The sequence below is a fragment of the Mustela nivalis genome, assembly GCF_964662115.1.
Source record: "Mustela nivalis genome assembly, chromosome: 14".
Taxonomy (NCBI): domain Eukaryota; kingdom Metazoa; phylum Chordata; class Mammalia; order Carnivora; family Mustelidae; genus Mustela; species Mustela nivalis.
Window position 1 is genome coordinate 39918904 of NC_139033.1, and position 19258 is coordinate 39938161.

Sequence of the window (19258 nt, forward strand, 5' to 3'; positions counted from 1 at the left end):
TGGGCCTCTTACGATTCCTTCTTTCTCAAGGTTCTGTTAATTTACAAATATGACTTAAGCCCTCTGCTTTATGTTTTCTGGGTCTCAAAAAGCATGCATGTGTATATTTATTTTAAAGAATCTCACCTTTTAAGTTGCAAAGGTAATATATCTGCTCCTCATATACAGTTCAAAAGTTACAAAAGCATAGAAAACTTAAAAAAAAAAAGGGAGGACTTTCTCTTTTTATTTTCCCAAATCTAATAGCTTGGTGAATTTCCCAGGTGTACCTATGCTTCTAGAATCCATCTGTGTGTGTCTGTGGGTGCTTGTATGTGCATGTGTGTAATTTTTGCTTCAGTTGAATCAGGCTATAGTTGTTTTGCAACTATTTTTGAAAAATTTAATGGCATTCCAAGGTTATCTTTTTATATCACTGTATATTGTACTATTTTTTCCTTTTCAGTAGCTGCATTGTTGGATTCCGTGGCATTGTTGGAGAAGGTCATCAAGAGGACACATGATCCACCAGTTGACTCAGCAGCTACACTTGGGCATTCGGAGACTCCCCGCCCCCTCCCATGTTCTTGGAATGTGCATTCTGCCCACTGTTCCTCATCTTTTGGTCACCCAAGATAAGCCTTGTAAGTACATTCCTCACTTATTAAAACTGCCACCTATCAATCTCTTTCTTTGCTCTCTCTTTGCCCTCCCAGTTTGGCGGCCAACTTAGATTCGCTAACTTACTTAGCTAATCGATTCCTTATGAATGAGGATGTTATTTACTCATTTTAAATTTGTTTCTTACAATTATAGAAATAATATATGCATATAATAAGAAACATGGGCAGTACAGGAAGGTATAAAATATAAAGCAAAGTCTTTCTTCTGACCCATTTCCACTTTTCTTTTTGTTTTTGTTTTTGTTTTTGTTTTTATTTGAGGGAGAATGAGTGAGAGAGAGCATGAGAGAGGAGAAGGTCAGAGGGAGAAGCAGACTCCCCAAGGAGCTGGGAGCCCGAGGCGGGACTCGATCCTGGAAGTCCGGGATCATGACCTGAGCCGAAGGCAGTTGCTCAACCAACTGAGCCACCCAGGCGCCCCCATTTTCACTTTTCATCTCTCAAATCAAGTTTCCTAGTATTGATGACCTTGTATAGGTTTAAATTTTGTTCTTCTGCTGATTATTATTGTAGCTCTAAATAGCATGCTTATCTATTTGTCGATTTATCAACTTTAGACAGTATCTATCAACTGGCTGCTAGGAAAAATAAGCAGGAGTCTGAAATTCTGTGGCATGGAAGAGAGGACAACTTCTTAGAATATGTGTCTCTGTGTGTGTTATTCTGATTAAATATATTTGCCTTATAAAAGTTATTGATATAATCTCTTGTAAATGATAATTTTTCTGTATTTCAAGGACTTTCCATCCTGGTAGGGTAGAAGGGTGAGATAATTTCAGTCTTTTACTATTTTCATGAAACCAATGATCTGTAGATATTATGTAGGATCAGTTTTATATGCATGTTTGTAATGACACAACCTGGTTTTGGGATTATTGGAGCACATACAGAAGAGAGAGGTCCAAATTTCCACCCGTGGGCTGCTGGGGGAACACTGATGAGAGCCTTAAAAGCACACACTAGATGTGGAGTCCAGTGGTGGATGGCAAATCCTAGATATTTTCAGACAGATTTCAATGTCAAACTCCACAAGGTTCAATCTGAGCAAAAGGTGTGAATTGTGGGCTCAGGGAAAAATGGCTAGTCAGATATTCCTGAGTCAAGACACTATAGATAGAGACGTTTGAAGCTCAGGTCAGTTCTAGGGTGGGGTTGTCATCTAACACTGGGGCTGGGAAGGTTTTATAATGCAGACAGTGATGGAAATGAACCGGAAGTTTCCAATAGAGTTTTCTACCGAATAAATGCTTGTATTAGGCATTTGCTTCCTGCACATAAAAATTTTTTTTTTTTTTAAAGATTTTATTTATTTATTTGACAGAGAGAAATCACAAGTAGACGGAGAGGCAGGCAGAGAGAGAGAGAGGAAAGCAGGCTCTCCGCCGAGCAGAGAGCCCGATGCGGGACTCGATCCCAGGACTCCGAGATCATGACCCGAGCCGAAGGCAGCAGCTCAACCCACTGAGCCACCCAGGCGCCCTGCACATAAAATTTTTGTTGGGGCATCTGGGTGCCTCAGCTGGTTAAACATCTGACTCTTGGTTATGCCGAGGGTCATGAACTCAGGGTGGTGAGATGGAGCCATCATCCGACTTGATGCTGGGTGTGGAGCCTGCTTAATATTCTCTCTCTCTCTCTCTCTCTCTCCATCTGCCCTTCCCTCCCCTATCTGCCATGCTGCCCCTCCTGCTCTCTCTCTCTCAAAAAAAAAAAAAAAAAGGATTCTCTCCCTTTGCCCCTTTCTTTCACATGTGTGCATGTGCATGCAATTTCTCTAAAAATTTTTCTTGTGCCCATGCTGAGCTGGAATTGGTAGAATGTTAAAGTGGTCTGCCACTCTGGTTTTGCTGTTACTAGGAATTTAAAGATTTTATTTTATTTTATAGAGAGAAAGCAAGGGTGTGAGGGAGAGGAAGAGGGAAAGAATACTCAGCAGACTCCATGCTGAGCCTGGAGCCCGTCCTGGGACTTGATCTCTTGACCCTGAGATCATGACCTGAGCCAAAACCAAGAGTCCGACGCTCAGCCAACTGAGTCACCCAGGCGCCCCTAAGGAATTTCTTTAAAAGCAGTGGTAGATAGAAAATTAATCAGTTATGTGTTTTTGGCTAAGAGATTTTCTGGCTGATTCATGTGTCTCTCTAGATCATGAAGGAGTGATAACAGTCCTGTGAGGGTATGGGGAATTAGTTAACATTGCTCTTAGGGTCATATCTCCAACTACATATCACTTAATAAACACTGTTATTCATTATGTCTACGTGTGTGTGTGTGTGTGTGTGTGTGTGTGTGTTTGGGCATATGAAACTGTGATATCACAACCTTCTCATAAATGGAAACACCTAGGAGCATTTGATTAGGAATGCTAGAAAATCAGGTTCTGCTGCCTTGATTCCCAGGCACATGAGTGCTCTTTAGATCTCTGTGGGGAGTGCACAGTAGGCATAGGATTTAGTGGGAGCCTTTTTAATGGGCCATGGGGTCTGGCTGTGCTGGGCTTAGGATCCAGATGTGGTGGGGTCTTAAGGTGTCTGCCCTTTTTTGGGTGGCTCTGTATGGGTGAGGTAACATGTTATCAATTAACCATCAGAACAGAGTGGTAGCCATTTTCCAGAGGGAAACACTCAGGTTTAGTCTTTGGTGTCAGAAAGAGTGTTAGGGGTGAAGTTCTGAAAATGAAGATGATGGTAGTCGTGGTGGTAGGGTAGTGTAGACCAGTGGTTCTCCAAGAGTGGTTGGCGAACTAGCAGGATCAGGATCACTGGGAACTTGTTAGAAATGTAAATCCTCAGGCACATCCCAGACTTACTAAATCAGAAGCTCTGGGAACAGGGCTGAACAATCTGTGTTTTGAACACACTCTCTAGGTCATTCTGATGAACTCTCCAGTTTGGGAACCGCTGCTGTAGATTAACTAGCTACCTGTTCATTAATTTGAGATGACTTTGGTGACATTTATGTAGGCAAGAGCATGTAAAATCCAAGTTGAAAAAACTAGATAAATAAATGATACATTTCTTCCAAACTTCTTCTATCGAGGAAGAGTTTATATATTTTTTATTAAGTAGAGAAATAACATTAATTGAGAAGTTCCTACATGCTTGGCGGTATGCTTAGTATCTTAGCTTCATTATTTCCTTGAATTTTCCCATCCTTTCTATTAATTAGGTGCTATTTTCATTTCCATTTTACAGATGAAGAGACAGAAGGATTGAGGATCTCATTAAAGTTTTTGGAACTAATAAGTGGCCAGCTGAAATTTGAACCCAGGGAATTTCACAAAACGAGCCTGACTTTCTTAACTGCTAGGCTGTACTATACGATTCTTAATTTACCATTACACTCTCTCCCTGTGTAAAGGACTGTGGACCATGAACAATTTGGTAATGTATATTGATTAGTGTTTTCCTGCTATGGGTTTGCTGTCAAACTGATATTTTGCCTGTCATTGCTAACCATTACTCTTCAATCTCTTTAGAGTTAACAATTTCAACATACTTGTTTGCAGTTAAGCTCAGAGTTTAATGCTAAGTGAACTTCATATATACTATGTTTTAATCTTGCACCTGCTAAATTTATGCTTCTCCATTACACCTGTAAATCTCTCCCTGCCATAATATGAATGATTTACCATTTTCCTCTCAAGGATTTCCTCGTGTTGTATTGGCACCTCCTATTATATTTTAGAACAAGGGTAAAAATAATGAGACACGGTGAGTTTAATTCAGCTCCAAATATTGCTTCAGAATAAGCATCCAATTATTATTATTTTTTCTTGTGGTAAGTTTTCCGTAATTGGAAATGTTGAGGTAATGCTATTTTAAATTCCGAACGGGAAAATACTTCTATAGTATTAAGGTCCTCTCCTTTGTGTGTATGAGTGATTGGGTGTGGGTCAAAGAGACTTGGAACATTAATTTTAATTCAGAAGTGGTTCCAGAGAGACAAGTTAATTTTCGAAATCAGCCTGGTGAGAGTTGGGGATTGGAAAATGCATTCAAGGAAAAATGTCTTATACTCTGCTAGAACAATTATGAGGTAATAGGCTCAGGAGAAACTGGCCACCAAGGTTTAGTAACAATTCTAGAATTGTGGCTGATTTGCTTGAAAATCTCAAATACCACATCTTGCTGATTCTAAGACAAATTACTTTTCACATTTTAATATTTATGAAGTCAGACTACACCTTGTAGTTGATGAATATGTGGTAGGATATTAACATGGAGGTTTGGGTTGAGGCTAAAATAGAAAGTATATTTTCAAAGTAGATGGTAGCAGAAGGAATCAAGACTGTTTATATTTTTTAGTTTTACTTTTATTATTTTTTAAGATTTATTTACTTATTTGAGAGAGAGGAGGAGGGCAAGTCAGGGCAGGGCAGGGGAGAGGGAGAGAGAGAATCTCCAGAAAACTCCCCACTGAGTGTGGAGCCCAATGCTGGGCTCGATCTCACAACCCTGAGATCATGGCCTGAGCTGAAATCAAGTTGGTCAGATGCTTAACCAACTGAGCCACCCAGGTGCCCTTTATTGTAATTGTAGCAAAATATACATAGCATGAAATTACTGGCTTAACCACTTTTGAGTGTACAACCTGGTGGCATTAAGTGTATTTACACCGTTGTGCAAACATCCATCTATAGAACTTTTTCATCTTTTCAAACTGAAACTCTACACCCATCAAATGACACCTCCCCATTCTCCCCTCCCTCCAGCCTCTGCCAACCACTGTTCTACTTTCTGTCTCTGTGAATTTGAATATTTTAGGTACCTTGTATAAGTGGAATTGTATAGTTTTGTCTTTTGGTGACTTGATTGTTCATTTCACATAGTATCCTCAGTATTAATCTATGTTGTAGCACATGTCAGAACTTCCTTCCATTTTCAGACTGAATAATTTATTCCATTGGGTGTAGACACCACTTTGTTTTTCTATTCATCCATTGATGGACACTTGGGTTGCTTCCACTTTTTGGCAATTGTGAATAATGCTGTTGTGAACATGGGTGTACAAATATGTGTTTGGGAACTTCCTTTTGATTCTTTTGGGTATATACCCAGAAGATGAATTGCCAGATCATGAGGTAATTCTAAGTTTTTGAGGGACTGCCATACTTTTTCCCATAAGGGAGTCACCATTTTGCATTTCTACCGCCAGGGTACAAGTGTTTCAATTTCTTCATACCCTTGTCAATATTTGTTTTTTTTTTTTTCTGCTTTCCTGATGTTAGCCATCTGAATGGATGTGAGGTGGAGGAATGATGACTCTTAATGACCTTACTCATATAGAAGGTATAATAAAGGGGCAGAGACTGGATATTTGGGGATGACCTTGGGAGGAGGATGTTGATGGAGAGCTGCTGATATGACCCCCACAGGGAGGACAAATCAAATAAAGCCTACAGAGAGGTATAAGTTGTGTTTCCTCTATTTTCTTGAGTCAAAGAAGAATTCCCCCCACTCAGGTGTAAGGAGACCACTCGCAGATCTAATACGCACACCTGCAATCTGGACTGGGGTGGTGTTGATACCATCTTATGATGGTATCAGTCAGGTTGGAACTTTCCTGTCCTTTGCCTCCTCTCCTCCTCCTCACTGTAGCTCTGGAGGGGTTGGGAACTGCCATAAGCAAGTTGTAGGTGGGAATGGAAGCCTAGACTAGAAGAAGAAGAAGCAGTTGACCACATCCCATTATCTGCTCACTTTCCATCTGCAAATACACATAAAGGAGGTAAGAAGTTTCAGCCTTGTACCAAACCAGGTTTTGGTTATGATGTAGGACTGTGTATTCTAATTACCAAGTGGAAACTGCCTTCTGTCACTTAAAGTGATAGTTCAATTTTTTAATGACCTAAAAGAAACCATGGAATTCATGGCATCAACTTTCATTTTTTTTTTTAAAAGATTTTATTTACTTGTCAGAGAGAGGGAAATAGAGAGCATGAGCAGCAGGGAAGGATAGAGGGAGAGGGAGAAGCAGGCTCCCTGCTGAGCAAGGAGCCAGACATGGGGCTCGATCCCAGGACTCTGGGACCATGACCCGAGTGAAAGGCAGCTGCTTAACCCACTGAGCCACCCAGGTGCCCCTCAACTTTCATTTTTATCCAGGGCAATAAACAGTCTCATGGAGACCATTTTAAGGGACAGAGAGAGATAGAAATAAAATTGCTTTATTATTACATCCTGTGGATTGGACTCAGTGAAATGGTTAAGTGTACATGAAATGTGCTAGTGTGTTTCCCAACTGAACCTCTGCCCTGTTATAATGAAAATGATGGTGATTCATCCTTGGACAGTTGAGTCGATGGGGGAAGACATTGATCTGAGTCTTGTTAGGACATGTAGAAAGAACATTCCAAAGTGTGATGTTCAGCTGTAGTGTGTTTAGCCTTGGGAAGAGTGAGCTAGTTTACTGGGAAGCATGTAAACAGTAGGAAAATTGGGATCATCTCTTATGGCTGCATGGGGGCTGGCACAGGGCTCTAGCTTAACCCCCCCCCCCCCCTCCAAGATAGGGAGATTGTTTGGTTCTAAAATGTTTAACTGACCTCATGATCTCCATCATTTTTTTAGTCTTATGTTGGCCTTTTTTTTTTTTTTTTCTCCTTTCTCTCTCTTTTTGGAGTCTTAGCAATGTCACCAGATTGAGGTTTCTTTAGTACTGAGAACTTTACATTAAGAAAATGTAAGGTTAACCACTTAGTCCAGACTTAGGGAAACATCACATTGTATGTGTTTGTCATGTTAAAATAGCTACTGACAAAAATAAAATTTTTCGTCTTTTTGAAAAATATTTTTGTTTCTGTTGCATTACAAGAATGCTCCTGAATTGTTTTTGGGTGAAATGTTCCAGTTAGATACTCAGCATCAATTAGACAGCAGTGTTCATGGAGTCGTAGGTGAGAAGTTTATTTTAGGAAAACAGAGCTTTGCTGCTTAGTTATTACTGTTTTGGGGGATAATGTCTGCATAATTTTGGCCATCCTCAATACCGCCAGAACTGCACTTAGCTCCAGATTCCACCAGAGATTAGTTGTCTTCTGTCAGCAATTAATGGGAATAAATAAAATTGGCCTAAACAGTAAGAAAATTTATTTCCTTTTAATTAAAAAAATCCAGAGGCAGGGCAGGCTTTAAATGTACTTTGGAGCCAAGTCTGCTTCTCTGTCTTCCCTTGGGTTGGTGTCTTCCTTAGACCCACAACAAGATGGCAGCAGGTTTCCTAGCAATACATTCAATCATAACAATTGCTAGAAAAAGACAAGATGTTCCTTTTTTTTTTTTTAATGCTTTATTTATTTATTTGAGAGAGAGAGAGGGAGAGCACAGAGAGAAAGTGAGAGGGAGAAGCAGACTCCCTGCTGAGCCGAGAGCCTGACATGGGGCTGGATCCCAGGACCCTGAGATCATGACCTGAGCCGAAGGCAGGCACTTACCTGACTGAGCCCCGCCCAGGCGCCCCAAGACAAGGTAGTCTTTTCTTCCTTAATCTGAAGAAAACTTTTCCTCAGAGTACCTCTTTGCTTCCTCCACCACAGCAGACTTCATTCTATTTCTCACTGGCTGGGATTTGTGATATGTCCTAATTCAGTAACTGGCAAGGGACCAGTGCTTCCAGGACTGACTTAAAAAGTCCCTGGAGTGTGATGGGCCAGTTTCTCTTGAGGCACAGAAGCCATGGAAGGAAAAGCCAACACCAGCAGGATTCTGTTAGGAAGGACAAGTGAGGATTTTCAGAGAAATCCTATGACCATCAGTGGTAAAAGGTATTTTCTTCAAATAGAAAGAATGCTCTTTGTTGATCATAAAAAGTTCCTTGTATTAAAACTAGAGGGAACCTTAGATACTGTCTGGCCCACATTCTTTATGAATGCAGGTGACTTCCCCAAATCCTAGTTAGCAAACAGCAAGCCTAGGGGGAGTCTGAGGGCAATTGTAGAACAATGACTACGCCTTCGTTACTCTACAGTGATGCTTCTCGTGATCATGGCAGAGGGTCAGATGCTGAACTGAAGTGGAAGGACAGAGTGAGAGAGTCTCAGGAAGCAACTGTCTGTGGTATCACCTGAGGAAGAAAGGGGCCTGAGCGGCTGCCAGGAAAGCCAGCTTGTTCTGTGCAGGATCAGGTTAGTAAATACTTCAGGTTTTGCTCATCAGATGGCCTCTTCACCTGTGCCATCGGGTATGAAAGCAGCTGCGAACAGGATGTCATAAACGGGCATGACCATGCGTCCAGAGGAATGGATTTACAAAAACGGGAAATGGGCAGAATTCGACCTGTGGTCTGCAGCTTGCTGACCCTTGGTTCCATGCTTCCACAAGACAGGTCTTCTGCTGGTGGCTCCAGTACAAAAATGCCTTTAAGATGCACCAAAGGGGCTTTTAGAGCACTAGGCGCAAGAATTCACATTTTCCCTAAACCGCAAGTCAAAGCCATGGCCTTCCATGTTGTTTACTTGTCATGGAAACTACTCTTTCTCCAGTCAATTTATCACGACAACTGGTACATTCAGTCCGTTAAGCAGACTTGCAGTTTATTTCACTGAACGGATCGGTCAAGCAGTCAGAATAGTGTGGTCTTGCCAAAGCATCACCTTGACGTAAGGTCCACACAGCTAATCCTCTGGGAACCAGTGTACCTGAAAGTCAGTTTACTTGTTATCTGCATATCTCACTGAGCCTCCTATGAGGATATTTAATTAAATCACACTCTGAATGAGGGCCTAGCTTGCCTTAGAATTAATTTAACCAAATAATTAGGAAACTTCTCAAGTTGTTGCAAAAATTGGTAACAGGAAGTCATTTGCAAATTGCTTAAGCATTCATATCCTGGGAGACGTAGGTCAACTATTTTTGGCTGGGAAGTCACGTGATGGATGCATGGCCTGAAGTCTTAAGAAGAGGAGCAGGGATTTGTATTCAGGGAACCTGCTTTTTAAAGCTCTCAGAGGCAAGGGCAGGATCTCTGCTCCATTTTTTGGAGCGATCACTGAGGTTGTGTGTAATCATTTTGATGGAGCAGTTTCGACTTGTCAGATATAAACGTGTAACGACTTTGTCTTTTTATTATTGGATTGTGTCAGTGGAGTGTCTCTTCCCTGCAGAGAAGCTGACACCCTTAATGACCGTTGGGGAAGATGCCCTAATTTTTTTTTTTTTTTTTTTTACTCACCTTTGGAATTAAAATAGTCTTATTCCAGTTCTTAAAACTTTTCTGTTTTTATTTTAAATTAGTTTAAATTATTTTTTATTTTTAAAAGCTTTTCCTGTTCTTTTGAAAGCCTCACCCAAATACCCATTTCCGGGCTTCTCCACTTTCCCTCATCTTCCTTAGTTTCCATCTGGAGGCCAGGAGTGTTCGTGGGACGTGTGCTCTGCTTTCTCCCCATGCTTTGCCCCTGGTATTGAGGGGCTGGGAGGCAAAGTGCCATCTTTATGTATAAGGGCCGGGAGAGAATTGACTCTCTCTCTCATATTGTCCTCAATATGGCATTTGTAATTCCTATTACACGATTTCATACTGGAGGCAGTTGGTTTCCTTCCCCTGTCTGGGGGTATTGGTCCCATCTCAACGATCTGCCCTGTTAGAGGGTGAACATCCACATGCTGGTTCTCTCAGGGCACGTCCTTTGGTTCTTGAGGGTCCTCAAGGCAACCTTCCCTAAGTCCCCTGTGTGAGAGATCTGACGGACCCGTCACCTCTTCCTTCCTAACTGCCGGTCCACCGTGGGCGCCATCTTGCAGCTTGTTGCTGCCCGTTCCTCCCCCCCAGCAGGGGGCGCCTGCCTCACGGACGTGCGCCCAGTGCCGCTGCCCAGGGCCTAGGCTCAGAAGGGCTCTGCCCTTGGTCTCATGCTCTGAGGGCGCCATCTTGAGATCCTTAATCATTTTATTTTCCAATTTGTGTTTTGGAAGTGAAGTGAGACAGGAAAAGGGGGCATGGGCCAGGGACTACATGGACCTGTATCTCGCCGTTTTCCTCTGCAACCTGGGTTGCCCTTTGCGCTCCCACTTGGTTTCCTGGCCACTGCGCAGCCTCCCCAGCGCCGTCCTGGTGTTGCGGCGGCGGTCGCGCTCTGCCTCTGACTGAGCAGAAAGGGCCTGCGTGAGGACCTGGGTCTGGCAGGCTTGGACCGGTGCATTCTGTCTTGTTTCCTCGAGCAGAACGAGGAGGCCTCTGTCCCTGCCCTAGGCGGGCCTCTCATTTCTCAGTGTCAAGGGCTGGGAAACCACGAACGCCTTTTGGGATCCCGAGGGAACCCAGGACCCACCTTCTGCTGGGGCCTTCTCTTCGCTGCGCCTTGGAGAGTTTTGAGATTCTGTTCTGAGGGGTGAGGGGTGCATTGACTCTGCTTCAGCCCATGTCCTCCTCAGTCACCTCCTGAGGCAGGAAAGCCCGTGTCCCCGTCTCTCCCCATTCTGATTACAAGTGTTCAGATGGGCCGTCGGCATTAAAGGAATTCATGGCGGGCCCAAGCTGACGGGATTCTTCGCTGAAATGAGAGTCTCACCCAACAACTCATTTCAGTACCAGTACAGTCCCGGACTCAGTTCCACTCTTCTCCAACAGCTGGGGAGCTTCCTCCCCCTCTGTAGTGTTTGCCTTAAATTTTCTGCACATTTTCTCCTTACAGTTGGTGTACTGGAAACAGCCATAACACTTTTCCTAGGAGTCTCTCAGACTTTCACTAACCCTGAGAGGAAGCCTTCGGTTTCTTACAGGTAAAATGGGGACATAAAAACCAGTCCCGTTTCCTTCACATGGTATTTGGAAGACGTCCAGAGGATGATCACTGTAAAACCTCTAACGTGTTCACGTTCTGAACTTGAGATGCCCCCGGACTCTGAATCTAAGGTACAGGCTGGCCCTAGGCATCCACGGCATTGGTCTGGGCGACAGCTACTTGATGATGGGGGCAGGCAAAACAAAACAGAAAACAACATGCCACCCACGTAGGCTCAAGATTATAAAGTGGGGTTTTATTACAAAGACGGTTTCTTGGTGGAAATGTAGTGGTCTGCATGGGAGGGGTTGGGGTGTGGCTGTGTTTGTTGCACAGCTGTGTGTGAGGGAGGGGTACTTTATGTTGAGAGGAGGCTGATGCAGGTATCTGGGGGAAATGTATGTGAGAGCACAGAATTGGGTATTTTTACATCCTAAATATCTTGGTGTGATGTGCATTCGGTCCTTCTGAAGTCCACCTGTGTTTCTGTTGGCAGATAGTTTCCTGCTTTGATCCTCTCTCTAGCTGCCTTTTGAAGGAGTTCAGTCACCGCCCCCCCCCCCATCCAATGACTCCTCTGTGTTAGCTCTTCCTTAAGCAAACCAAACCAAACCTCCGCGAGTGCAGACCAGCTCCGCTCCCTGCCTGCAACACAGGCTTGTATTTTTGGATCCAGGATGTCCTGTGGATTGGACGGCTGCCAGGCCTTCAGATGCTTGGCGTCTCGGATGGCGTGCGATGACGTCGGGCTGACTTCTAGGGACCCTGCGCCTCTGCTGTTGTTTACCAGCTTCAAGTTCCATCTGGTCTTGCTGACAGGAACCTTGACACCATCTGCAAAAATTGGAATAAAACAATTTTGGTCTGAAGGAAAGGAAAATTGCAAGTTGAAGCTTATTTGGGAAATGTCATCTTCACTGCTTTGGAAGGAAAAATGGAAGGGGCTGTTTGTTAATATACGTTCATGTATTTGGTGAACTTCTTACATGGACACGTCTATAGGTGTGACCTTTGGGTGTACTGGCTCTTTTTCTCTTCGATCTGGTAAACAGAGACTGCAGGAAATCTGCAGGATTCCGGGATGGGCTTTGATGATGAATCGACATGTGGTTAGTGTTTATACCTATCAAGGCCACCTCTTAACACCGTAGTTGGGGTCAATGTGCTTTGCTGGTGATCATGGCATGTAAGAATTATAGTCATGTGCTTCTCTTATTATTACCCAAAGGGTTCACTTGTGTATGACATAAACCTCCACAGATTCCTGTCATCTCACCCAGGACAAGGGGGTCATAATAACATCCCAGTAAGAGCTGAAATTGACACAGGACTCAGTGCCCAGTGTTGCTCTGAACACTTTACAAATATGAACTTCATTCTCACAGCCACCCTAAAGGGTAAGTATTACTATGATGCTGACTTTACAGATGAAACTGTAGAACAGAGAAGGTAAGCAACGTCAAGGGCGTCCATCCAGCAAGCAGTAGGGCCCGGATTTGGAAGGAGGTTGTTTTGCTTCAGTCAGTGGAGTTAGGACCAGAGGTTATGCTGCAGGAGATCACTATATACTTTGCTAAGTATATTTTATGTTTAGTCCTCACTTAGGACTATGTGCCGGCCACTCTCCATTTGCTGCTCGGATTTCTTCTCTTCTCTTCTGTATCCTGGGCTGGCTAGGAGAGACTTACCCTCTCTGGACTGTATCCTGGGCTTCCTTGCCTCCAATTTCCATTTGAGTTTGGTGAATGTGAGGCACAAAAAGAAATGAGAGGCTGGATATTTACTGGCTGTGGACCTCTCTCCTCCCCCGCAATGGCTGCTCTCTGGGTGTGTGGCCCCATTCACTTCAGGTCTGGTAACACTCCTGTCTACACCTTTATTCAGGCTGAGCAGGATAGAACCTTCCAGCCTATGCAAGTCCTGCTGCTTCTCCATCACTGGGGACTCCCCAAGTCCCATCCACACCTCTGCAAAAAGCCCTGAATTAAAATCTAACACTTTGGGTATGTAATCTATTTCTGTAGGAATTCTGACAGATACAGGCTTCTTCTGAGAATTCATCCTTTGTTCCCTACTTTGAGTCTCTAGTATTTAAGTGTTTTTATACTTTATCACGTGTTTTTTTAAAAAATACATTAATTTTTTGGCAGTGAGAGAGAGAGAGAGAGAGAGAGAGAGAGAGAGAGAGCTCCCGCTGAGCTGGGAGCCCAATGTGGGGCTTGATCCCAGGACCCTGGAATCATGACTTGATCCAAAGGCTGATGCTTAACCAACTGAGCCACCCAGGAGCCCCTATCAAGTGTTCTTACCTGTGATTTTTAAAGAATGGTTAAGTAAAAGATAAATGGAAAAAAAAAAGTTAAAATTGAGAGTAGGACTAGGCAGGACTTATTATCGTGGCTTAGAAGAAACAGCAGTAATCATCCCATACTCGTAAAAATTCTGATTCTTTTCCAGGTGCTGTTTGCTGTGTTTGTAAGCACTGTGTTCCAGCCCCCCTACTGACGACATTGCCTAAGTTATCCTATTTAATCCTCAGAATGATCCTAGGAAGTAGGACCTTTATTATTCTCATGTTGTGTGTGGGACACGGAAGTTCAGAGAGAGGAAACTAGCAGTTCAAGGCTGTGTGGTTTGTCAGTCTTGTGTGTGTTTGGGGTTTATACCCGGGCAGCTGATGCTGGAGTCCACACTCTTGAGCAATATACTTAGACCTCCTGCATCTGATTTTGTTCTTGAAGCAACTTGGGAAGTAGGCCAGACAGGTATAATTTTCTTCCCTTTATTACAATCCAGTAAAATGAAGCCCAGCGAGTGGAAATGACTTTTCTGTGACCACAGAACTCATTCGTGTGTATTTATAAATAGCAGAACTGGCGATTATTGGGAAGCCTTGCTGCGGAAATCAAGCGACCTTTGAGGCTGTTTTGGTTTGTGCAAAGAGCAGTGGGCTTGGAGTTAAGAGATGTGGGTTTAAATCCCGAGGCTTCTACCTACTTGACCTTGAGAATTCAGCTTCTGAGGCTTTGTGTCTGCACTCAGAAAACGGAGAAGTAATTCCTCCTTCACGCGGTGTGTGAGGATGATAATAAAGTAATTACATCCAAGTGTTCACCCCAGTAGTTGTTTAATATATGTTCTTAAAATTGCCCACATAAGTCATCAAAGGGTAGAGCCATGGATTGAGGGATGGACATGGAGACAAAGGACGTTTGGCTCCTCATACCCTCACGGGCATGTGGAAATGAGTCCTACACGTGGGGAGGAACTTCCAGAGAAGTCTGCAGTGGGTGGGCAGGACTTTCTCCACCTCTGAACACGGACAGAATGCCTGCTCTAGGTTATTTTTTTTTGCTTTTGTGATATGTTTTATGGTAAAAACTGACTACAGTGCTCCTATGTAGCAAGGAACACCTTGAGACAAAGTTTTTTTCTGATAGTCCATTAAGTACAGTTATGTAAAGGCAATGATTTTACAAATAGAATCATTGTCTCGGTTACAGTGATGCCTTGATCAGAGTGGTTTTAGGGTCTTATCTCAAGTGAATTTGAAATGTTGGGCTTTTCTTAATCATCCCAGCAGGAAGTAATTTCCCACCCAAACGATGAATGATGAATGATGCCTGAACTTATCATCCATGCCATTTCTTGGAATGTAGCATTTCTGGTTTGAAAATGATTATTTGTGTATTTTTTCTCTTCAGATTGAGAGCCCACATATTCTTAAAAACACGACATCTCTTACTACTGTACTTGAATATATGATAAATGAATTAAATGACATTCTTTCTTTTTTTAAAAGATTTTATCTATTTATTTGATATCTATTTATCTATTTATTTGATAGAAGAGATCACAAGTAGGCAGAGAGGCAGACAGAGAGAGAGAGGAAGGGAAGCAGGCTCCCTGCTGAGCAGGCTCGATCCCGGGACCATGAGACCATGACCTGAGCCAAAGGCAGAGGCTTAACCCACTGAGCGACCCAGGCGCCCCCTAAATGACATTCTTTCTGAGCTATATCACGACCTGAGGCTTCTGTCATTCTTTCAAAACATGAAACATCTTCTGTGTGCCAGGGAGTTGGCAGGGCCTAAGGGTAAGGAGATCTCAGGCTCTGGTCCCTGACACAGGTGCAAATCATTCTAGTATCATCTTTTAAGTCCTTTTAAGAGGCTCTGTACAAGGTACAATGGGTTCAGTTCTCAGGTGATAACATTGAAAACAAATGCGTTCACAGAACATTAGTAAATGATCCTTATAGATTATTTTCCTTGCTAATAACCAGAATAAATGAGTACATCAAAGCCTCCCACACTCAGACTGCTTGGGGAATGGAGTGTTTTGGTTTCTGGAGTTATATGGTTGTGAAAATGCAACAGAGCCTTCTCATCCTCGAAAATATCCAGAAGTTCCACAAGATGGCGCTATGTCTCTAGGAAAGCAGAACATTCCAGTCAACCCGTTTGAATTTGAACTCCGGCCATTCTTGTGATGTTGACATTTCCCTCATTTTTTATAGAGGCACAGGTCTGAAGAATGTTAATCACTCAATTCACATTTATTGGATACGTGTTGAATGAAAGTTTACTTTTTTAATTTCAGTTTTAAAGGTTCAGTTGAAAAATGGATCACCAGAAATTCACTTGCAATAAATAAACTGAAATTTCCAAGGAAGGATTTAGCACAATTTCATAATGTTCAACTTGTTTCCATAAAAATAATAATAAAAAATAGAAAAACAAAGAAAAATGACAGCAGGCTCAGGACTAAGCAAATGGTTCTACAGATGGATTTGCAGACATCAGAGGAGGCAGTGTGACATGCCATTGACTTTACTTGATTATATTCTTTGATTTAATTTTCTACATTAAAAGCACTACAAACTCATTGTAAAATATAGACAGTGCATGCATATATTATCTAAAATAAAAGTGTGTCTCTATTCATCTCCTACCCCCAGCGATAGCCATTCAATTCCTTCATTATGCATTTAAATCCTATTTTTCTTTCAAATGAGAGAGCAGGTTTACAAATGGACAATGGCCAGACCATATGTAAAAATAAAACTTTAACCTACAATTCATGGCCAGCAGTGCAGGAAGCCATTATCTACAGTGGTCAGCCCAGGAAGCCTGCGTGCTACGTATACGTCACACCTGTAGGAGCTCAGAGCAATACCTTCAGCAATGGATCGAGGAAGCAGACAATAACTTCAGCAAAATCATCCCCAAATAGCCAGGACTTGTTTCATCACAGACCACTTTCTTAATTTCTGTTCCGACTTCCAACTTGGGACTAACCAGAGAAAGCCAATATGCACCCCGAAACAATCACCTAGGATTCCCCACTTTTTAGTTGGCCTGCCCACAGCTTCCCCATGTTAACAGTCTCAAATAAGGCACACCTGCAGGCTTCCCTTATTCTCCTATAAAGCTTTCCGGCTCCTCTGTCCGCCTGTGAGTCTGCGGACGCCTGTCGTGGTGCCTGGCTCTGTTGCTATGCGGAGCTCCAAGTAAATAGCCTTTGCTTGCTCTCCTCTGGTTGGCGTTCACTTATTTTCATGGTAGAATTAGATTCACACACTGAACAACATGTATTTGAATGCCTGCTGTTCCAGAGGCTGGGGATACAGACACAGTTCCTGCATACAGGATGCTTACATCTTAGCAGAGGAGAAGTAAGTAAATAGTGTCTATCAAACCAAGTTAGGGAGTGCCCTGTGTTTTGAAGGAAAATAGAGCAGTATTGAAGGATTGAAAATGACAGAAGGTGCTGTCTAAATAAGGGTGTGTGTGTTGCGGGGGGGTGGGGGTGTTGTTCCTGGCTGCCTCAGTCAATAGAGCATGTGACTCTCAATCTTGGAGATCTCTCTTGATCTTGTAAGTTCAAGCCCTGTGTGGCATGTAGAGATTACTTAAGAATGAAATCTTATTTAAAAAAAATATTATTAACATATAATGTAATATTTGCCCCAGGGGTACAGGTCTGTGAATCATTAGGCTTACACATTTCACAGCACTCACCTTAGCACATATCCTCCCCAATGTCCATAACCTAGCCACCTTATCCCTAACCCCCCCAACTCCCAGCAACCCTCAGTTTGTTTTGTGATATTAAGAGTCTCTTATGGTTTGTCTCCCTCCCAATCCCATCTTGTTTCATTTTTTCCTTCCCTATCTCCTTAACCCCCACATTGCCTCTCAAATTCCTCATATCAGGGAGATCATATGATAATTGTCTCTGATTGACTTATTTTGCTCAGCATAATACCCTCTAGTTTCATCCATGCCGTTGCAAATGACAAGATTTCATTTCTTTTGATGGCTGCATATTCAATTGTGTATATATACCATAACTTCTTTATCTATTCATCTGTTGGTGGCCATCTAGGTTCTTTCCATAGTTTGGCTATTGTGGACATCGCTGCTATAAGCATTTGGGTAATGTGCCCCTTTGGATCACTACATTTGTATCTCTGGGGTAGATACCCAGTAGTGTGATTGCTGGATCACCAGGTAGCTCTATTTTCAACTTTTTGAGGAACCTGAATACTGTTTTCCAGAGTGGCTGCACCAGCTTGCATTCCCACCAGTAATGCAAGATGGTTCCCCTTTCTCCACATCCTCGCCAGCATCTGTCATTTCCTGACTTGTTAATTTTAGCCATTCTGACTGGTGTGAGGTGGTATCTCATTGTGGTTTTGATTTGTATTTCCCTGATGCCGAGTGATGTTAAGCACTTTTTCATGTGTCTGTTGGCTATCTGGTTGTCTTCTCTGCAGAAACGTCTGTTCATGTCTTCTACACATTTCTGTGCATTGATTTTTTTATCCTGACACTATATTGAATTCCTGTATGAGTTCTAGCAGTTTGGGAGTGGAGAATTTTGGGGTTTTCACATAAAGTATCATATCATCTGCAAAGAGTGAGAGTTTGACTTCTTTGCCAATTCAGATGACTTTTATTTTTTTGTTGTCTGGTTGCTGAAGCCAGTACTATGTTGAATAGCAGTGGTGACAGTGGACAGCCTTGCTGTGTTCCTGACCTTAGGGGGAAAGCTCTCAGTTTTTCCCCATTGAGAATGATATTTGCTGTGGATTTTTCATAGATGGCTTTTATGATATTGAGGTATGTATCTTCTATCCCTACACTTTGAAGAGTTTGATCATGAAAAGATGCTGTACTTTGTCAAATGCTTTTTCAGCATTTATTGAGAGTATCATATGATTCTTGTTCTTTCTTTATTAATGTATTGTATCGCATTAAATGATTTGCAGATGTTGAAACAAACTTGCAGCCCAGGAATAAATCCCACTTGAACCTGGTGAATAATCCTTTTAATGTACTATTGGATCCTATTGGCTAGCATTTTGGTGAGAATTTTTGCATCTATATTCTCAAGGATATTGGTCTGTAATTCTCCTTTTTGGTAGGGTTTTTGTCTGGTTTTGGGATCAAGATAATGCTGGCCTCATAAAATGAGTTTGGCAGTTTTTCTTCCATTTCTATTTTTTGGAACAGTTTCAGGGGAGTGTATTAATTCTTCTTTAAATGTTTCATAGAATTCCCCTGGGAAGGCATCTGGCCCTGGGTTCTTGTTTTTGGGAGATTTTTGATGACTGCTTCAATCTCCTTACTGGTTATGGGTCTGCTCAGGTTTTCTATTTCTTCCTGGTTCAGTTTTGGTAGTTTGTATTTCTCTAGCAATGCATCCATTTCTTCCATACTGTCAAATTTGCTTGTGTGTAGTTGCTTATAATATGTTCTTATAATTGTGTGTATTTCTTTGGCGTTGGTTATGACCTCTCCTCTATCATTCATGATTTTATTTATTTGGGTCCTTTCTCTTTTCTTTCGATAAGCCTGGCCAGGGG

At 42.4% G+C, this 19258-nt stretch overlaps 2 long non-coding RNA genes across 2 annotated transcripts in view; both read left to right on the plus strand.

The window, feature by feature from the left end:
* Positions 1-453: 453 nt before the first annotated feature.
* The window catches only part of LOC309848076, an 81964-nt gene continuing 63159 nt past the window's right edge, over positions 454-19258 (plus strand). Inside the window, exons 1-2 of the long non-coding RNA XR_014302811.1 lie at positions 454-623; positions 3857-4045. This is a non-coding gene — a long non-coding RNA (uncharacterized lncRNA). The remainder of the gene's footprint in view (positions 624-3856; positions 4046-19258) is intronic.
* On the plus strand, positions 10349-14702 carry LOC309848075. The gene is made up of 3 exons (XR_014302810.1): positions 10349-11383; positions 11882-12782; positions 13843-14702. It is a non-coding gene; the product is annotated as an uncharacterized lncRNA (long non-coding RNA).